This window comes from Melozone crissalis, unplaced genomic scaffold, assembly GCF_028551555.1.
Source record: "Melozone crissalis strain CALT ecotype California unplaced genomic scaffold, PUWL_Pcris_2 ptg000045l_1, whole genome shotgun sequence".
Taxonomy (NCBI): domain Eukaryota; kingdom Metazoa; phylum Chordata; class Aves; order Passeriformes; family Passerellidae; genus Melozone; species Melozone crissalis.
In genome coordinates this window covers 7,196,872-7,215,586 of record NW_026535823.1, presented here as the reverse complement: position 1 = coordinate 7,215,586, position 18,715 = coordinate 7,196,872, and positions in this window count along the sequence as shown.

Genomic DNA, 18,715 nt, shown 5'->3' with positions numbered 1-18,715 from the left:
GATAAAATAGGAATCAAGAACAAAAGAAAAATATCACCCTCAAAACATAAATGCTTACAAAGAGTGCTGGTATTTTCAACAAAAGAAATGAAACTCAGGTCTCTCTATATATAAAGGATGCAGAGAACTTTGAAGAATATAATGAATTTTCACAAATTATCCTGGAAGGTTACTGAAACTGCTTGATCAACTTCCATGCAAGAAGAGAATAAATAAGCAAGATTTCTTAATTTTGGAATACATCTCTGGACAACCAGGACTACTTTCCCTGGCAAAACATACATTTTAAAATAATTCATAGAGTTTTATAATAAACTAGTAAAAAAGCAACTAATAGAAGTAACTATGCAGAAAAATTTTGTAGAGGCAACAGTTATGATGTCCAAGAAAAGAAGCATAAATATACTTGTGCCTCATCTTCTTTTAAAATACCCAAGCCTGCTGGCAATTTTTGAACTGGAACTTCTGTCATTTGCAACAGCTGTTAAGTAAAGACAGAAAGATGGTGAGTGGGGTGAAGAGGAGGTATTTTTGGATCTCCACACAAATAGCTTGAATCAACAGTGGAGCTAGTTTGGAAATACTTGACACGAATCATAATTGTATACTTCAGTCTGTCAATAACCAGGAATAAGTTAACGAGCTCAACTTGCTCATTTGAACTAGAGAACCCTTCACTGAGCAGAACAACAGTCACCCTTCCCCTCACAACTTCTCAAATGAGAAAATGATTTCCCATTCCCAATGAATGGAAGAAATAGGAGAAAAACCTTTAATTGTTACTTGCTGTAATGAAAAGCAGCATATCTGGTGCTTGATTCACAGCATTTCCAAAGCTTTTAAGAAACTCACATGTTTTAGTGCTGCCTTTTGCAAAATGCAAAGGAAAAAAAAAAAAAAGATAATTCCAATGTTATTTTCAAGTTCCTAAACTCAGATGGATTATATTGCATTGTTCTAAGAGCATAGCATTTCAGGGCACTGCCAGATCCTGGAAAATTAGGCAAATGGCTGTGTTACTTTTGCTGTAGAGGATGTTATCTAAATCTGTTATCTATCTAGCATATTATCTAAATAAGATCTTAGTCAAGTAAACTTTAGGGTCCTATCTGCATATTTATGGACTACATCAACAAATCCGACAATTCCCTGTGATCATTATTATTGGAAGTATGAATATAGACTCATTCTCCACTGTTTGAAAAGTAATCCAAGAAATAAAATCTAGTTGCAGTTTAAAAGTTACCCTTGTACTGACATCCTTGTCAAAATGTACATTTGGCTCTTAATCATGTCCTAGAATAAATATCTGACTAAAACCTGTCAATCAATGTCTCCCTTGTTTAATTTAGTCACATCAACACCATTTGGGTAATTTATCATGTTCCAGTAATTTTATTTTTCCTCAATATCATTCTGTTTTCCATTAGTCTCTGCTCGTGTAGAACACACAGCAGAGCTGTAAACTAATTTACACACAGGAATAGATATGCCTGTAATTATGCTAGAGAAGGCAAACCACTGCCATGTCTGATTCTGTTTCCATATTAGCTGTAAAGAGAGAAAACACAGTGGAGAATATAGAGGTCTATAGTAGCAATGAAATGTAATTTAGGTGCTCATTTCCTTTGGGAAAGGAGTAACTTAAGAGTGTGGGCTCCACAGCCCTGTTAGTGCGAGAACAATCTCCCTTTTTGTGTTCTTTCCTTGCTCTTCTGCTACATCAATTCACCCAAAACCTGCCAGATACAGGGCCTAAAATATTTATATAAATCTCTCAAGCTGGGAAACACTCAGCTTGTCCTAATTAATTTTAAAATGTGCATTTGCTACTTTTGGAGAGAGATACTGAGAACTGTTTGTTTTCCTTTGAGCCCTATGAACACCAAGCTGCTTTATTAGGGATAGGGAGTAGCCGGGTCCCTCATGAACATCAGCTGGGCCTGGGGTGCTCAGCCCTTCTGCTCAGGAGCTATAATTATCCCAAAGAATCAGGGTTCATTCCCTGACACATATTCTTCATACATCACTATCTCATGCTGCTTTGTTTGTTCATACTCTGTGACTCTCCTCCATTTCTGTGTTTTCCACTGCAGTTGCTCTTTAGGACGTGTCATGCTGCTTTGTGTTAGTCTTTCTTGACACAGATGAAAACATTGGTTAGACTGTTGTCAAACTAATTTTTTTTTAGGAGCAATACCTATCCATAAAGCCTTTTTTTCCTAACGAAACCTCATCACCATAAGTGAGCCTCATGCTCTAATGCAAATATTAACTCCTAACACTGGATATAAAGAGAGCCTGAAAGAGTTAAGCAAATAAGATTTTCTCCCCCACCTTTTTATTTTATATGCTTGAACTATTAAATTTTTAACATTTTTTGAAACTCCTGGCTTACACTGGGTACATCCACTGCTAGTGGAAAATTTGCATTTCATTAACCATTTTGAACAGCCTCTTCTTGTAAGGGGATACACTATGGGTAAATGAAGGTGGTATAGAATGTAATCTTATCCCTCAACGAGTTGCAGCTGAGCCAATTACTAAAGATTAGGAGCAGGCCTGATGTTAACAGGCCACACCTGTAGCCAATAAGAACTGTGGTATAAAAGAGTGGATTGGTGGGAAGTGGGGTCAGATGGCTGCTGTGAGGATGAGGAAGTGTTAGTGCCTAGAGGAGATGCCTACAAGAAACATCAAGAAGGTATGAAACTCTTGCAATATGGAACTTGCAATACAATGACAATAGAACTGTTGCACTATATGACAACATCTTCTGTGCCTTCATCTAAAACAGTCATCAGAAATTGCTGTGCACTTGCTCAAAGCTGTTTTAGATGCTAGAAAGCATGTACAAAAGGAAGGCAACAAATTATTTGAATAACTCTTTGGTAAATATAAACAGTGCGTCTGAGCTGAATAGCTTTGCCTTGCAGTGGTTGGTCAAATCTCAGCTTCAAAAAAACATTGCTATTTTGTCTTTTCAGAATATTGTAGAATAACGATTAAAAACAGCAATGATGCTCATTCAATGTATTGTGTGTTTCTTTGACTGAAATGCCTTACTTATTCTGTATCAAATTAATGCTTCCTATTTCTGTCTGAAATTGCTTAGTGCAAACAATGCGTAAGAACAACATATATGAATTTCATACAGCCGTCCAATATGTGGTTTGAATTTTGTTGTGAAGTCACTAAAATATCAGACAGCTTCCCTAAAGAGGTGCAGAATGAGCACTTCTTATGATGAAGTTGTATTAAATCAGTACCTTTGATTGTGGACTTCTGCAAAACCCTTCTGTAAGCTGGTGAGTGACATGAAAGCCCAATGGAAAATGGGGAAGTTGGCACTTCATGGCAAAAGTACTGACTGTGATGGTGGGTTGGCTTTAAATGTTCAGGAATTTTGGAAAATAAAGTCGGAGAAGGTGCTGAAAGCTTTCTGCTTTTGAAGAAGGAGCATGAAGCTGAAATGAGCACCAAAAGGGTTTAGAGTGGACAGAAGAAGCTTTCTGGCAATTAATTAATGAATAGATTGCTGCATCTTAAAGACACAGTGAGTTAATAGAAAAAAAAAAACTGTCAAAGGAAAACTGTTTTGTATGGACTAAGTTCGCAGGGAAAAAAAAAGCTGTTTATAAGCCCTCCTCATTGCTGTCCTTTCTTGCCTAATGCCTGTGAATTTCTCGTGTAAGATTCAAATTACTCAACTTGGTTTCCATAATTGAAAAAGAATTTTAGTCGCTTTTGAGGCAGAAGTTACAGAAAGTGTTCTGGGAAGATTCATCACAGTAATTTAGTTTAGATCCTATTACAATAATGGTGAAAATTACCAATATTTGTATTGTTACAGCTGGAATTGCAATCTAATTTCATCTGTGACCTAATTCATATGTTACAGATGGTATTTTATTCAAATGCAGAGTTTTCTGGGTGACCATAAGCAGTGTCAGTCATGGTTCAGTTTCAAATTTAAAAAATAATCAATTTTGTACTACCTACTTCACTATTTATATATGTAACCACCTTGGAGATGGGGCAGAGTGCCCATCATGTCTGTAAATGGCTGGTGATCCCTATAAAAATGCTGGGAAATCATGCTTTTGGAAATGGCAGTGGCAATGCAAATTGTAGATTTCAGGCCCTTCCAAGGAGTTCTGTAGAAGTTGAGATTCTCTACCTTGTTTTAGTTCCTGGTTGAAAGCATTTTTTGGTCACCTGGAGAATTATTTCTGTATTCTTGGCCAGGAAGGCTGGAGATTATCCTGTGCAATCTGTAACCTCATTAAATTCCTTTTTGGCAGAAGCATTATTCCCCAGAAACATTATCTTGCTGAGGATTATTGTTAGGATATTGTAGTGTTATCTGTATTGCCTCTTCCCTAACAACATAGCAAGAAGTAAATAATGCAGCAGCCCTCAGAGAGGCCATACAGCCCCTGACACATATTGAGAGAGAATTCAAAATAAATATCTGTAAATTATGTTTTTCCCAACTTAAAAACTTCAGTTATGAAGACAGAGTTGCTTTCAGAGTTTTTAATTGGTGACCTTGGTGTCCTGTGTTTGAGTATTTTGTGTGAATTATGCCTGCATGCTTTCCAGCATCAATATGAAAAGGGTGTTTTGCACAGACTGATGTTTCCTCCTGCTCCTTTCATTATTCAGCCAGTTACTTCACATCCCCATTCACTTCTGAATGCTGGGCATGAGGGAAAGAGAGTAATAGTTATTCCCCACCAGTATTTGGATCAATAGTTCATGTTTTTCAGAGTTATGGCAATTTGGTAATGTCTGCCACTTCCATATAATGTTCAATGTCCCTTACCAAGTTACATTATTTTTTTCCCTTTTACAATTTTTTTTTCCCACAGTGATAGGATTCTTTTTTTCATAATTTTCCCTGATTTTCTTTTCTTAACAGTGGAAGCAGACGGTATAGTGTTTAATTCTGTTTTATTATAGTTAAGTTATAAAGAGTGATCAAAGGTGTCTCATTTTCTGCCTTAGTAACCTAAGTGTTTCAAAGTGAATTCAGCTTTGCTCTTGCCGTCCAAGAAGCCCTGCTTAGTACTTCACTTTCCTGGAAACTAATTCAACTTGTTTTCTGATGCTACAGTTCTTCACTTAACAAATACCTCAGAGGGGAAAAGGTGATGACCGTGGTTGAATTTGATAAGGTATTGCTAACACAGAATAAAAGCTCGTGTGTTCTCTCTTCCTCCCATCAATGTGGAGATTTATTTGCAGGAGGGAAAAACTGTGTGCTCAGGTCTGCAATCCATGTGTCTCAGGTTGCTGTTGCTCTTCCCAGATACTGTGATATATTTTAGAATGTGGTTGTGGACTATTTCTGTGTTGAAGAAGAAATTTTGGATATAGCTGGTATGTCTGGGGTTGTAAATCTCCCCTACACGCCTGTTTTAAGTGCTCTTAAATAGAATTAACACCTAGTAGTTTCTCTTTGACTGAAATTACGCCTCCAACATCTTATCAACAGTGCCCAAGATTTCTGACAGAGGTTGTGTGAGTGTCCTCTTTGTGCAAATAATTCATATTCTGTATGCTAAAGTGTCTTTCAAGTTTCTACAAGTTGCTGTCTGCCATCTACACACTTTTGTTTGTGCTGCACTATTTTAAATCCACTGACCTGAATATCTGTAATCTCCACTCGGTTCTTGACTGGAGCCATATTTTAAAAAATGCCAGTTCTTAATCCTATTTTGCATACAAAAAAATTCCAAGACTTCTCAAAGATTGCTAAAGCAACAAAATTTTTTAAAAGCCCCCAGAGAAATTGGAAAATGAATATATGTACTCATTCATACATACTGAGCCACTGGCGACACCCTCATCAAGACTTAGCATCATTCAGAAATATTTAAAGTTGGAAAAAGCCTGGAAGGCCATTAAATTCAAGCATAAAGCTTTTTATGCCACCTGCATACAAAATCCTTGTTCAGTCTAAATTCAGGTAGGGAGTCAGGTGTCATCACCTGTCACAGATCAGGTGAGTGCTGTTTACAGCACCATTGCTGACACAGGGCCATGCTTGTTTTTCTACTTCCAACAGGAAATTCCACCCTAGAAACTAAATGATCTTGGAAAAAACTCTTGACTGTGCTTCAGGAAAAGACAGTGCCCAAAATCTCTTTAAGAAATAATATTATACCTTACTGTAAAATAGCAAGCATTTTCTGAACTTTAACTTGACTTTCCTGTATTAAGAACTTGTGGAACAAACTCTCATTTTGTACAGAGCAGGCAAATAAGTATTAGCTTATATATTTTCAAGTGATAACTATGAAAATGAGATTATTCTCCTGAGTGTTTAAGCAACTTCCCAAAAAAGTTGTGGTTCATTCTGGAAGTGTAAGTTTTGAGAGTTACAGGATATTCAGTTCTGCAGATGACATCTGGGAGAAGTGGCACATCCTGCACACAACACCTATATAAATAATTATCTACAAGTGACACTTCAGAAACAGAAAAAAACTGACAAAAAGAAATTTGTCTGGAACCTCCTCTTCCATGCTGTAATTCTTAGTTTGCGTAATGGCCTGATGTGCTAGCACAGAACCCTGTAAGAAACTTGAAGGAATGAAAAGCCCTTTAGAAACATTGGATTATTTATTCAGTGTAATTTTGGCTGGTGCTTCATATTTGAAGAACAGCTGGGAGGCAGAACACTCAAAATGCAGATAATTTCTGGAAATTTCCTATGCAGTGTATCATCTAACATGTTGCTTTTTCCTTACTTCATCTATTGTCCTTTAAGAAATACCATCTGACTGAACCTCTTGGCAAAATGTTTGAATTTAAATTTTCAATATTCAGTCATATTATAGACATGCATGCATTAAATTAGAATGTCTGTTGGAGAACCAATCATTCATCCATAATGGAAACTATTTCATTTCCTATGCTATTCATTCAATTATTTACATCCCAAGATAGGAGCTTGCTCGTAAAACTTGTCCATCTTTATTTTCCACTGCCCTAGAAGAAGTGAAATTCATGAGTTTAGGAGGTAGTGCAAGAATTATGATAAAAAAACTTCCTTAAATTTCAATGCAATCTTTTAACATGTCTAATCCTTAGATGAACTGAAGACAAGACATAACTCTTGCAGTTCAGTTTAAGGGCTTGACAGAGGCACTGCAGGAACTAGGAAATTTCAGGGAATTCATAGTTTTATCTTACAGAGTTTATTTATACAAGTTTGGAAACATCAAGGTGGGTCCAGGAAGGTATCAATGAAAGAGGAATTTGGTGAAATTAGCCCTTGCAGGAATGAAACAGAATCAAAATGTCTCAGGACACCTGGAGTTGCACAGCACAATGTCCAGGTGGCTTTTGAATATTTCTGAGGGGGAAGGCCCCAGCCCCACAAGGTCTCTGGAGGAACTGGGTCAGTGTTTACCTTCACAGTAAAACCAGATTTCTGTGTTCCTGATGTTTGACAGCACAATCTGTGTTTGTGTGTGCCCATTGCCTTTGTCCTTTCCCTGGACGTCACTGAAAAGAGCCTGGCTCCAGCTTTGCACCCTGTCCTTAAAAGTTCACATACCTTAAGTGGATGATCTCCAGGTTTCCCAGTCCCAGTTTGATTTTAGAAAGGATTTCTTTACAGCAAGAATGGTTAAATACAGTAACAGACTTCCTAGAGAGGTGGGCAGTGCCCCAAGGCAGCCGGTCTGGATGTACACCCAGGACTCCATCACCCCAAGAGCCAAATCTGCCAATTGTACCTGTTGAATTTCATAGTGTCGGGGGTTGCCCAGTATTCTAATTTATGACAATCACTCTGTAAGGCCTCTCTACCCTCGAGGGAATCAACTGTTTTTCTTAATTTAGTCAACAAAGTTAGTTTCACTTGATTCCCATGCCCAGGTTTGGTAAGAACATTGAAGAGAAATCAAGGTACTGTCATTTCAACCTCTATTGTTTTCTCCCATGACAAATAAAATATGAGAAGGAGTAGATGAAGATGAAAATTCACAAAGAATTTTGCCATTAATGTTCACTCTGGTGCACAGGAAACAAGGCTGAATCCCTGTCTCCAAATCCTTGGATAGTTACAGTTCTTGATCTCACAAAATTTAACTTTACCCTTTCCTCTCCATCTTTTCACTGCTTTTTCACCCAACTTTACTAAAAGTTTTAAAGTACTGGAGAGTGCCTTCTGCAAAACTGATGTTCAGTTGAGTTTAGTTGATGCTCAATTGGATTTAGTGCATCACATCTCATATAATTCCTGCTCCAGAGTGATAACTTCCCCTTTCTTCTTACTACTTAGGAGGAGAAATATTTAAATATAGTACAATTTCTGCATACACAATGAAGTCCTAACTGAAGAATATTTTTCACTGTGAGTGTTCTTGATTCTTTTGTTTCGTAAGGCTGGAGAGTAGTACATAAAATGTGTGAAATGTCAGGAAAACCCTGCAGATATGAGTTTATTTTTAATCTGGATGGTGGCCGTTTCATTGTTTATGCTTTTCAGACAAAGGCTTTACTGCTCAGGAAAACATTTCACATTTTCAAGACTTCTCTTCCATTTGCAATTTTGTTATCTTCAATTTTATTAGGCTGGTATTCAAATAAATGTTGTTGAGGAAGTCACTAGTTGCAGTAAACTCTGTGATGGTGTTTGTGATGCCTTGTGAAGGCTGATCTGGAACAGAGGCTGGACAGAGTTAAAGAATAAAGTAGGGATTTATTAGAGGGCCTCAGTGGATCCACCTTGGGCAGCACAAGAGCCCAGCCAGGGCTGCACCCAAGATGAACTAAAATGGTCACAAAATGCACAACTGGGCACGGGGTCTCACACTTTTATAAGTTCTGCTCCATTTGCATATTTGTTTTAATTGTCCAGTTCCAGCTTTAGCCCATGCAGTCCCATCCTGCTTGTTTTTCTCTCTTCAGCCTACATTGTTTGTGATCTTTGGCCTGAGATTTGGATCATTTGTCCTTGGTCCCCAGTTAGACCAGGAGTTGTTTTGTCTCCCTGCTCTGTGCACAGAGCTCACCATCCCTTAATATGAAGCTCAGAATTACACACTAAAGCAGCACAGAATCTGAAAAATAGAAAAGCTAAAACCTGAGGCATTGCTGGATGCCCCTTGAAAGATAATTCTGTGAACTCTGTGATGAGTGCTACAAGTGATCTGAACACCTCTATTCAGCTTGAATTTAAATAAGCAAACCCTGAAATCCTTACTATGGAGTTCTTGTTTTACATGGAAATGTATTATGGGGAAGGTGAAAAAAGGGAAAAGCAGGTCTGAGTATATTCCCATAAAATAACAAACAGGACATCAGTATGTTAGATCCACAGGATTACGAGCTGTGTGCTTTGGTCCCTATTCCACTCTCTGCTATAACTTTTTCTCAGCCACCAGCTCTCAGTGCAAAGCAAAACCTTCACCCAAATCTTCACCCACCACAACCAGGGGTGCAGAAAACCAAAGGGAAACCCAAATCACCTTCCAAGGCTCAGCAGATACTGGCTTGTGAAATATGCACTCAATCCCCATTTGGCTTCTTAGATCAAGGAAGAAAAACTGAAACTGCCTCAGATATTTCTCTCCTTGTCCCAAATATGATGATCCCTAAAATACAAGGAAAACTGTAAGAAGCCATCTCTAAAAATAGCAGAATGTGTTTAAACCAATATTGAGGCCCTTGTCGTATGAAAGCACAGAGTATAAAGAACTATCACACCTTACAATTATCAGTATAAGAAGATTAAACAGCTCAATTCTTTCTTTCCACAACTGAGTTGATCTTCATTCTCATAGCAGACACAAAATAAGACTGGCAGACTTCAAAGGCAAATGGAAGAGTTTCAGGTTCCATCATTAGTGTTATTTTATTGTTTTATCACTTTTCCTCCTTATTCTTAATACAGAAAACAAAATTTTCACATATAATAAATAGAAATTCATAAGATCTCTCTTAGGGAAATGAAAGAAATAAAGTGGAGGGGGGGTATTATCTAAGAAACTGGAACTTTTTCCTTTGTAGATTTTCTAAATCAAAGATTTATTCTGAATTCTTAACTCTTTCCCTAGCTGGTAAATGGTTTCTGTGGCATTCTAGCCCAAGACTCAGATTCTTGTATACCCTGCAGTGCATTTGATTTCTAAGTTGTGACTTGGAAGCTAATTACTCACTGATGTCAGGCTCTGAGGTTCATACAAGTTAAAAACAAAAAAACTGAAAAATAAGTTAAAATATCTTTCAGCTCATCATCTGGACACCACCTTAGGCTCTCTTACATTTCTTCTCTCATTAGTTGGGATAGTATCTCTGATTTACTTCTTCCAGAAGATAACTGGGTATAACTACCCAGAACCAGCTGATATTTATATCTTTAACAGATGCATCCCCAGCCTCTCTGACACCATTCATTGCCCTGACCTTCAAAAAGAGTGCATTTTTAATGTCCTTGTGCCTTTGGGGAAGGTCACAGTGCAAGATGGTTTGTAGTCAAGTGTTTACAAGGACCTCACTTGTAACATGGGTTGAAGAGTCACAGCTACCAAAAGTTGTTTTGTAGTAAAGCTCAACTGTTTTATTTTAGATTTGTTCTGTTGTCTCAGGGTGTCCTCAGCTCGCCATCTCCCCTCTAAGAATCAGTTGTGTTATTCAGATTTGTGATTTAATTGGGGTCACCAGGTTTTGTGTTGAAAGGATGGATTATGAACAGGAAGAACTGCAAGATCCACAATTGAGTTGAAAATGAGAAAAAAGTTAAGAAGTCTATCCTTGCTTCTGATGAAGGATCCTCTTTGTGTTGAGCTGGAAATTCTAGTGGCATCAGAAAAATTTTTACTCTCCTGGAATAATCAATTCTTGGGGAAAAAAATTTCTGAATCTTTTTGAGATCTCTAGGCAACCTGAGCACCTGACACAGAAAGATGCTGTGGTTTTGAAAAGTAGAGAGCTCCCTCTCTGAAATGTAATGTAGCATTTTGAAAAAAAAAAGTGGCAGATTGATCCATGAAGCTCATCTGTGAAAAACAGTAAGCTCAGAAATCATTTCTGTAGAAGTTAATCCATCCTGAAGCCCGTTCGTATTCTATTCTGGTCATAAAATCAACAATTACTCTTTCAAACAATCTCCCCAATTAGCTAGAAAAGGGCAACTGAACTGTTAGCTGAACGTCACTGAGCAGATTTTCCTGTAGTAACCTTTACTTTCCATTTTGTGTGCCCTTACTACCTGATTATTCAGTATTTTAAAAAAAGAAAGGAAATGACATTTGCTATTAAGGAATTGCAAGTCCAGTGCCATGTATTCCAGCAGATAATTAGAATTACTCCTAGCACGGTCATAGTAGAACAGTTAGTTAATCTTCTAACAACACAATTCCAATTTTGACCCACTCTAAAAGTCATAGTTTAATTTTTCTTGGAAGAAATGTCAGAAGAAATAAGCACCAGCTACACCTAGAAAGGAAAATAATCTTCGTAGATTTAGATATCATTAGCCTTTATGAGCTTTTAAGAAACCAACATAGTTTCTCAACAGGATGTCTGTACTTTCTTTACTGGGAATAATAGAATCTATCATGTTTTATTTTGGCTTTTATAGTTGCAATACTTAGATAATTCTCACATCTGTACCAAATATTACCTTAGGCTGTGCATACAACTGCTGTTTGTCTTCAAAACCTGACAAAAATAATTTATTTTTTCTTTAACTCATACAGATGTTGTTCCTGTATCACAATATTTAGTTGATATGTTTACTAGACTCTGTATACTCAAGACTGACACATGGAAAAGCTGCAATGTGGCCCCTTAGAAATGAATTATTACCCTCCTGAAAATGGCCAATTACTTTAGTCATCATTACTTTAGGAGTCTTAAAGTGTGTTAATCCATGCAATTTTTTTCCAAAACTGTAAGCTGTGTGGATAAATATGTGTGCCCAAAAATTTAAGATGACGTTATTTGTACATTTGAATCGGTAGAAAATTCATTGACCCTTGCTATTAAAAAGTATGTACTTTAAACAACTTTAAATCTTGAACAAAATATATTTCCACTGGCTCTAATCTGCCTGCACTTTATTAATTATTTTTGTCCTAGAATGGTTTTGTAATGTTGGAATAGCAGATATAATTATTCACTTATTTCTTATAAACTATTCCTATATATTTCTGTATATTCTATATATTTCTATATTTCTATTCCTATTTCTATAAAGTATCTTTATGCCTCCAATCTATTCCATTAGATAGGAGGCATAAAGATATATCATGCAACTCATTTGCATGGGTATAAATATCAATACAACATGGAACATGGATGACCAATAATGTTCCACGTTAAAATATTTTCATATGTATCATCAAATGCATTCCATAGCAGGAGTTGTCCCTCTGCACTGAGTGAGATTGAAACTGGCCATGACACTAAATATAGAAGGCAATACTTCCCTGGCTTCTGCCAAGAATTTAAGAAATTTATGAGAATGTAAAAGTAAGAGCAGGAAACATTGATTTTATATATATTGTTTATAATGTTTTATATGTATTGCTCAATGCTCCATAGATTGCAAATCAATTTGATGGTGTGTATTTCTGATTTTCTGTTTCAAGACTTATGCTTTTGTTTTCCTTACTTATTTTTATTAATTCTTTACATTAGCTGGTCATTAACTTCAATTTTAAAGCATTTTTTCCTTTTTTTAAAATTACTTCTTCCTCTTCTTCAAATTCCCCTTAGTCTTCCCTATGTAGGAAATGAAACTGAACTTTTAAGGAATTGTAATTAGCTTTTTCTTCACTGACACATTTCTCTCATTTCTATATATATTAGAGTATTTATATTGCTATACTATTTATTTTTTAACAGAATTAGTAACGTCAAAGTCTCATGAAGCTGCATGTCTACCTGTTCAAGGCACAGGTACACTGAGGTATAAATAAGAAAGCACTGCCAGAAACAGGCACTTACTCCACATGACATTAAATATTCATTGGTGTCTTGCAAACTGTGAGGCTCCAGAATTTTACAGGCTTTTTTTGAAGTATCTACCCAAAGCCTGTTTCTTTTGATATAGACAGAAATTCTGCCTGCAATCCATAATGATGAGCATTTTTTATATCTTCAACAACATAATTTTGCATGTTTCCTCTCTAGCTGTCCTGTTACAGAGATGTAATAAATGTATGTAGTAGTGGGAAGAAATTGTATTTTGATAAAAGTTAAGTCAGATTTTCATTATGTAGCCCACTGCCCCTTTCTCTTTTTCCAGGACTAAATCAATAAAGGAGGACAATTGTGCAAATGGTGTTTAAAATGACTTGGTATGAGTGCAGAGGAATGGATCAAAGGCCTGTGTCTCTGTATGAGGGGGCAAAATGTGGCTGAGAGTTTATTGTTAATGGGATTTCAGGCTGACAGTGGATAATAAAAAGGAGACTATTCTCCTGCTGCAGTAAGTAACATTAAGAAATGAAGGGATGGGAACATTCTGTTGCAAGCCTGAAAAGTTTTTCAGGACAAGGCAATTCAAAAGATTCCTTAAAACTGATTTAGATGAGTTTTATGCCTTTGTGACCTTCAGTTTATCTCTCTTATTGACTAATTCCAACATATTAAAAAAATCTTTTGGATATTTCTCAAGGAAAGAGGTCTCTAAGAAAGTATGGAAAGTATCCAAGGCTCTTTCAGCTTGCTGAAGGAATCAGGACAAGACATGGGTAAAGTAAAATGAGGATTATATGTCAGAGCATTTTAATAGGTACCTTCTGTATAGCATGACAGTGTTTTCCCAGAAAAGCTTTGAAAAGGTGAGAGATACAGGATAGCTTTCAAATCCATAAAAGTATTTTCACCCTGCAATATTTAACATTTTTCTTTTGCTTGTCATATGTTTCCCTTCTTTTCTAGTAGTGGGAAAGGTTTTTCTTCTCCACCTGAAGGTGCCCGGTTCATAAACACTTACTTGTGTCATCAGAGATATGATGCAGTTAGCCATTCCTGACTATTAGCATCCTCTGATTTGACTTCCAAAGAGAAAATGTTTATTTTAAATACTTCTTTTAAAGTTAAGTATGCCTGTGATGTAGTATAAGTATATATAAGTATAGAATTAATAATAAGTATAGTATAAGAACATATATAAGTATATATATTACATAAGCATAACTGTGATAGTTTTAGAATTTCCTTTGCATTTTATCAAGAATTTAAAATGTTAATCTTGTAGTGTGTTTTAGAGTTTTACATGCTATAAGCTCTCATTTTTAAGCATAGATAATAAAAAGAAAAATAGATTCCAGGAATTTAAGTGAAATGCCTTAGTTTTTATGGTTATTTGGGATGGATCATTTCATGTTCAATATTTGAGTAAAGGCTAAGAAAACACACAAATAGGAATCTCACACAAAACAAAGAATTATCACTTGCTTCTCAGGTGTTGTCCCTTTCATCTCATGCTAGTTTTATTTACATCAATAGCTGTAAGGGTCACTGGGTAAAGGCTTTTCAGTGGGCCTTAACCCAGTGACCTTGGGCATGGTGCCAAATCTGGTGTTCACAAAATATTGTCAAAAATGTGATTTTTGGCCAACTTTGTACTAATTTTAACAAGCATTGTGTGATACTTGGCTGTCTTATTCCCCTTTTTTTGCCTAAACCACAGCTGCCTGCTTCTTCAGAAGAATATAATTAAACATTTTTTCAGCATTTCAGAAATTCAGGTGCACAATAGGTATGATCTTTAGGAAATTTCTGAAAATTTCTTTGGAAATTTCTTTTCAAGGGGATAGCCTCTCTGCAGTTTCCCCCATGGATGAAAGGTAAATTATGTAAAATGTACAAAACAAGAGGATTAATCTCACATTTTATAAACTGAATGGTTCTAGTGTGTTTTAAGAGAGACAAGAAATTCTCACAGCTCCATTTGTTAGTCTTGCTATTTCTTCTCAGTTGGGAGAAGACTTCTACAAGACACATTTGGAATGTTATGCACTATTTTGCTTCATTTCTATTCCCATTTGCTAGTGTCTTTCATCACCTTTACAAAGACTGTATTTTATTTTTTGCCTTAGGCTGATGAGAACTACGTAGCTGAGTCTGGAGAAAGGCTACATTAGGAAATTTGAAAGTGGTCTATCATAATCAATCTTTCATTTTTCATGTCTTCTCCCTGTGCTCACAAATTACATTTTGCACTTCAGAAGGGTTAAGAATTTGTGAGCTGAATTCCAAGATTGTCCTTCTGCGTTGCAAGGAATGCATTTTACGTTCTACCAAGTGAAAAACCACAAATATTTGATGGTTCAGCACACACTCATTGTCTTGCTCTGCACTGAAACAGTTCATGACTCTTGCTCCCTGCTAAGTGAAGTGTAAAGGTGCAATCACTTGAGATACCTCTGATTGAGCACAGCATGGAGAGCTCCAAAATACTGAAGAGGAAAGCATTTCCCTCCTTAAAATATGTGTCACACAAATGCCACACCACTTTCCAAAGCAGGCAAGCTTAAAATGGCTCACTCTCGACCCATGACTACAATGTTTGGGCACTTTCTGAAATTCTGTCAAACAAGATGTGATATGATGGGCTCCCTTAGGTTGCTGTGGGAAATATTGTATGTTGTGTCCTACATCCCCAGTGAAGCTGTACCTAACGGCAGGGGCTTGCAACAACATGAGCTTTAAGGTCCCTTCCAACCCAAACCATTCCTGGTTCTCTAAGTTCCATAGTGATGAGGAGCACTGATTTATAAATACACTTTAAGTTTTCTCCTACAGGAAGTATTCCTCTTCTCCCACATAGTGTTTTCCAGCCTCTCAATATTTTAACATGGTTTTAACAGATGATTATGATATCATCTATTTATCATTTTGTATATTCCACAGAAACAAAATATAACCTATAAACAGCTCATTGTCAGTGTCAGAACATACTGTTCCTTTCAGAACATGTCTGGGAAGAGATTCTACTGCAACTGGTGAAATTCCATCTTTAAACCAGAAGTGCATTTGTCCAGTTCAATGTAACAAAAATTTGTTGCTGTGAGATGTCACATTTTTTTCTGAATAAAAATGCTAATACATTTCTGTATTTTATGTTTCAAGATATCCTTGAAACCCTATTCTCAAAGTGAGTGTGCTGATTTTAATACTGCCAACTGCTCCAGCTTAACTACAAAGCAAATGCAAAACAATTTTTTGATCCAAGCTTTGTTCACTTTATGTTTTTTCCATTCTTATATTCATTCCCAGACATTACCTTTTGGACATCATGTGAAGAAATTGTTTGAGCTCACTCAGTTTGACCATTCTGAATATCATTAGAAATATAAATATAGGAAATAAAATTATTTCAAACATAATAATCTTTATTTTGATCTCTTAAGCATACTCTAAACTTTTAATTTGTACAGAAAATTAAGAAATGGTATCTTAGAAGACCATTGGAAGATTATTGAAAATAGTCAAACCTTCCTTAAGTTTTCAGAAGCTGGTGATGAAAAGCATATCTAAAAAAGCTAATTGCACTATGTTGAATTCGAAATTGAATTCGAAATTGAATTCAAAATTGAATTCGAAATTGAAAAAACATGCATTTTGAATTCTTGCTGCTGTTCCACTGAGTTCCTCTGGGGGTTTTTTGTGTCAAGAAGTAGGCAATACCATCATTTTTTGTGGCTACTTCATATTTGTATGAAGATTTTCTTGGGGATACCAGATGATTCATGACCAGCTTTTCCTGCTCTAAAATTGAGCGATGTCTGTTCACTGTCACCTATGAGGACACACCATGGCTTCTTTAACTGGGTTGCCTTTGGTGGGAGCCCAGCAGGCACAGCAGATTAATGAACTTCTTGTTAGTAGTCAAAATGCTGTCCTAACAATACCAATGCTGTCCTAACAATGCCAGCTGGATGTCAGCTGGAATCATTTTGAGTTGGTGAGAGCTGGAGTTCAGTGAATGATTCCTGTCCTCTACAGGAACCTTTAAAGAGGGTGATTAATCAGCTGCATCAGGTGATTGGTTAGTTTTTATTGCATAGTTTTCTTAGGTCAGAAACTTAGATAGTAAAGGCAGAAGACTTGGGTAATAAATGGTTTAAAAGCTCATTGAAATGAAAATAGGTTTCTAGGCTTTTTATTTCACCCAATAAACAGTGCCCCTGACAATCTTCTTCCTTGTTCTGCATAAATTGTAGTCCTATATAATTTCATCAAATCAAATCCACAGGCATAGGGTCATTTATGCAAGAACTCAGTCTTCTGTTTCCTAGGTAACAGACTCATCAAGAGATGAAATATGGCCACCCACTTTCTTATCCTCTGCTGTTTTTTCTCATGTTAATCCATATAATTCATTAGTTTCTATCTCCTCCTCATATTTCCCCCTTTACACTTGGTTGCTCTGTTTGGTTGGATGTTGAACATTTATTTATTTATTCTATCATTTGTACACAAAATAGAACAAGTATTTAGAAAATTTAGAATTTGTCAAATTAACATACTAAAGAGTGCAGGTAACCTACGGGTGGGTTTTGCTCTGACGGAAGGAAGAAACAAATCTTTGCAGACATATCTTTGCAAACTAGAGCTCCTTAGGTAAATTGAGCAAAACAAGATTGGAAATGTGGGGTTTTTTTAATTTCTTCATATTTTAGATCAATATATAGAATTTAGAATTATTTATTTCTATATAATTCTATATTATTATATTATTACATACTATTACATCATTATTTCTATTTAATCTCTATTTCAGATTTCAGTTAATATTTGCTTTTGAAAATAATAGTAAACTAAAATCAGCAGTCGCGTGCTGTGTCAAGTCTAAATGTTTCTATTGCATGGAAAAATAATTCATCCATCACATCTAGATAAAGATACATTTGCTATGGTCTTGCAAAAAAAGTGTAATTGTCAAATCTACTGTATTGTGTCTGTGGATGTTGAAATTTTTGAAAAAGATGATGCTATCTATATTTTAAAAATATCCTCAAAGGTTCTCATTTGCTACTTTTTGTTCCTGACTAACATCAAGCAGAGAGCACCAACCTGTTGTCATTTCATGGCTCTTATTCTCACTACAGAGTCTCTTACTCATTTCCTTTTGGCTGACTTCACCAGGCCATGGTAACTGCTCCATGACAAAAATCTGCTTAAAGCTCTATAATAAAGCCTGGATCATGGTGGTTGTATACCCTCTCCTTAGAATTCATAGTAACAATAGTAGCAATTGATCACAGAATGATCCCAAATTAAGCTCTGTTCAGTGTTCCACTGGGATATTTTCTTAGCACTTCAATGCTGGAGAATGAGGTGCAGCTACACCAGTAACGAGGCCATTTGGTTTCCTCTGCTTTCTCAAGCCTTTTCAGCTTGGGGTGTAATCCAATTATTTTAAATGCAAGCACATTGATTGCAAGTACAAAAAAGCCCAAATGGTGTTCTCTAAATCTCTTTGAGGAGAGTGACTCACCCAAATTACATTCAGCTTTAGAAGAGCAAAGATGTTCAGAACATTTGCTCATACTGCTTTTGATAAATACAGTTAATTACACAATTCTGCTGGGCATTGAAATACCTTCATTGAAACCCAGGAAGCAGAAGAGAACAGTCAAAGAAACCATCCTCTCCCACAGCCTTATTTGTAATATAAATATTCTTTCAGAATGAATAAGGACTAAAATCACAAATTTCAAAAAGTACAAAAGGA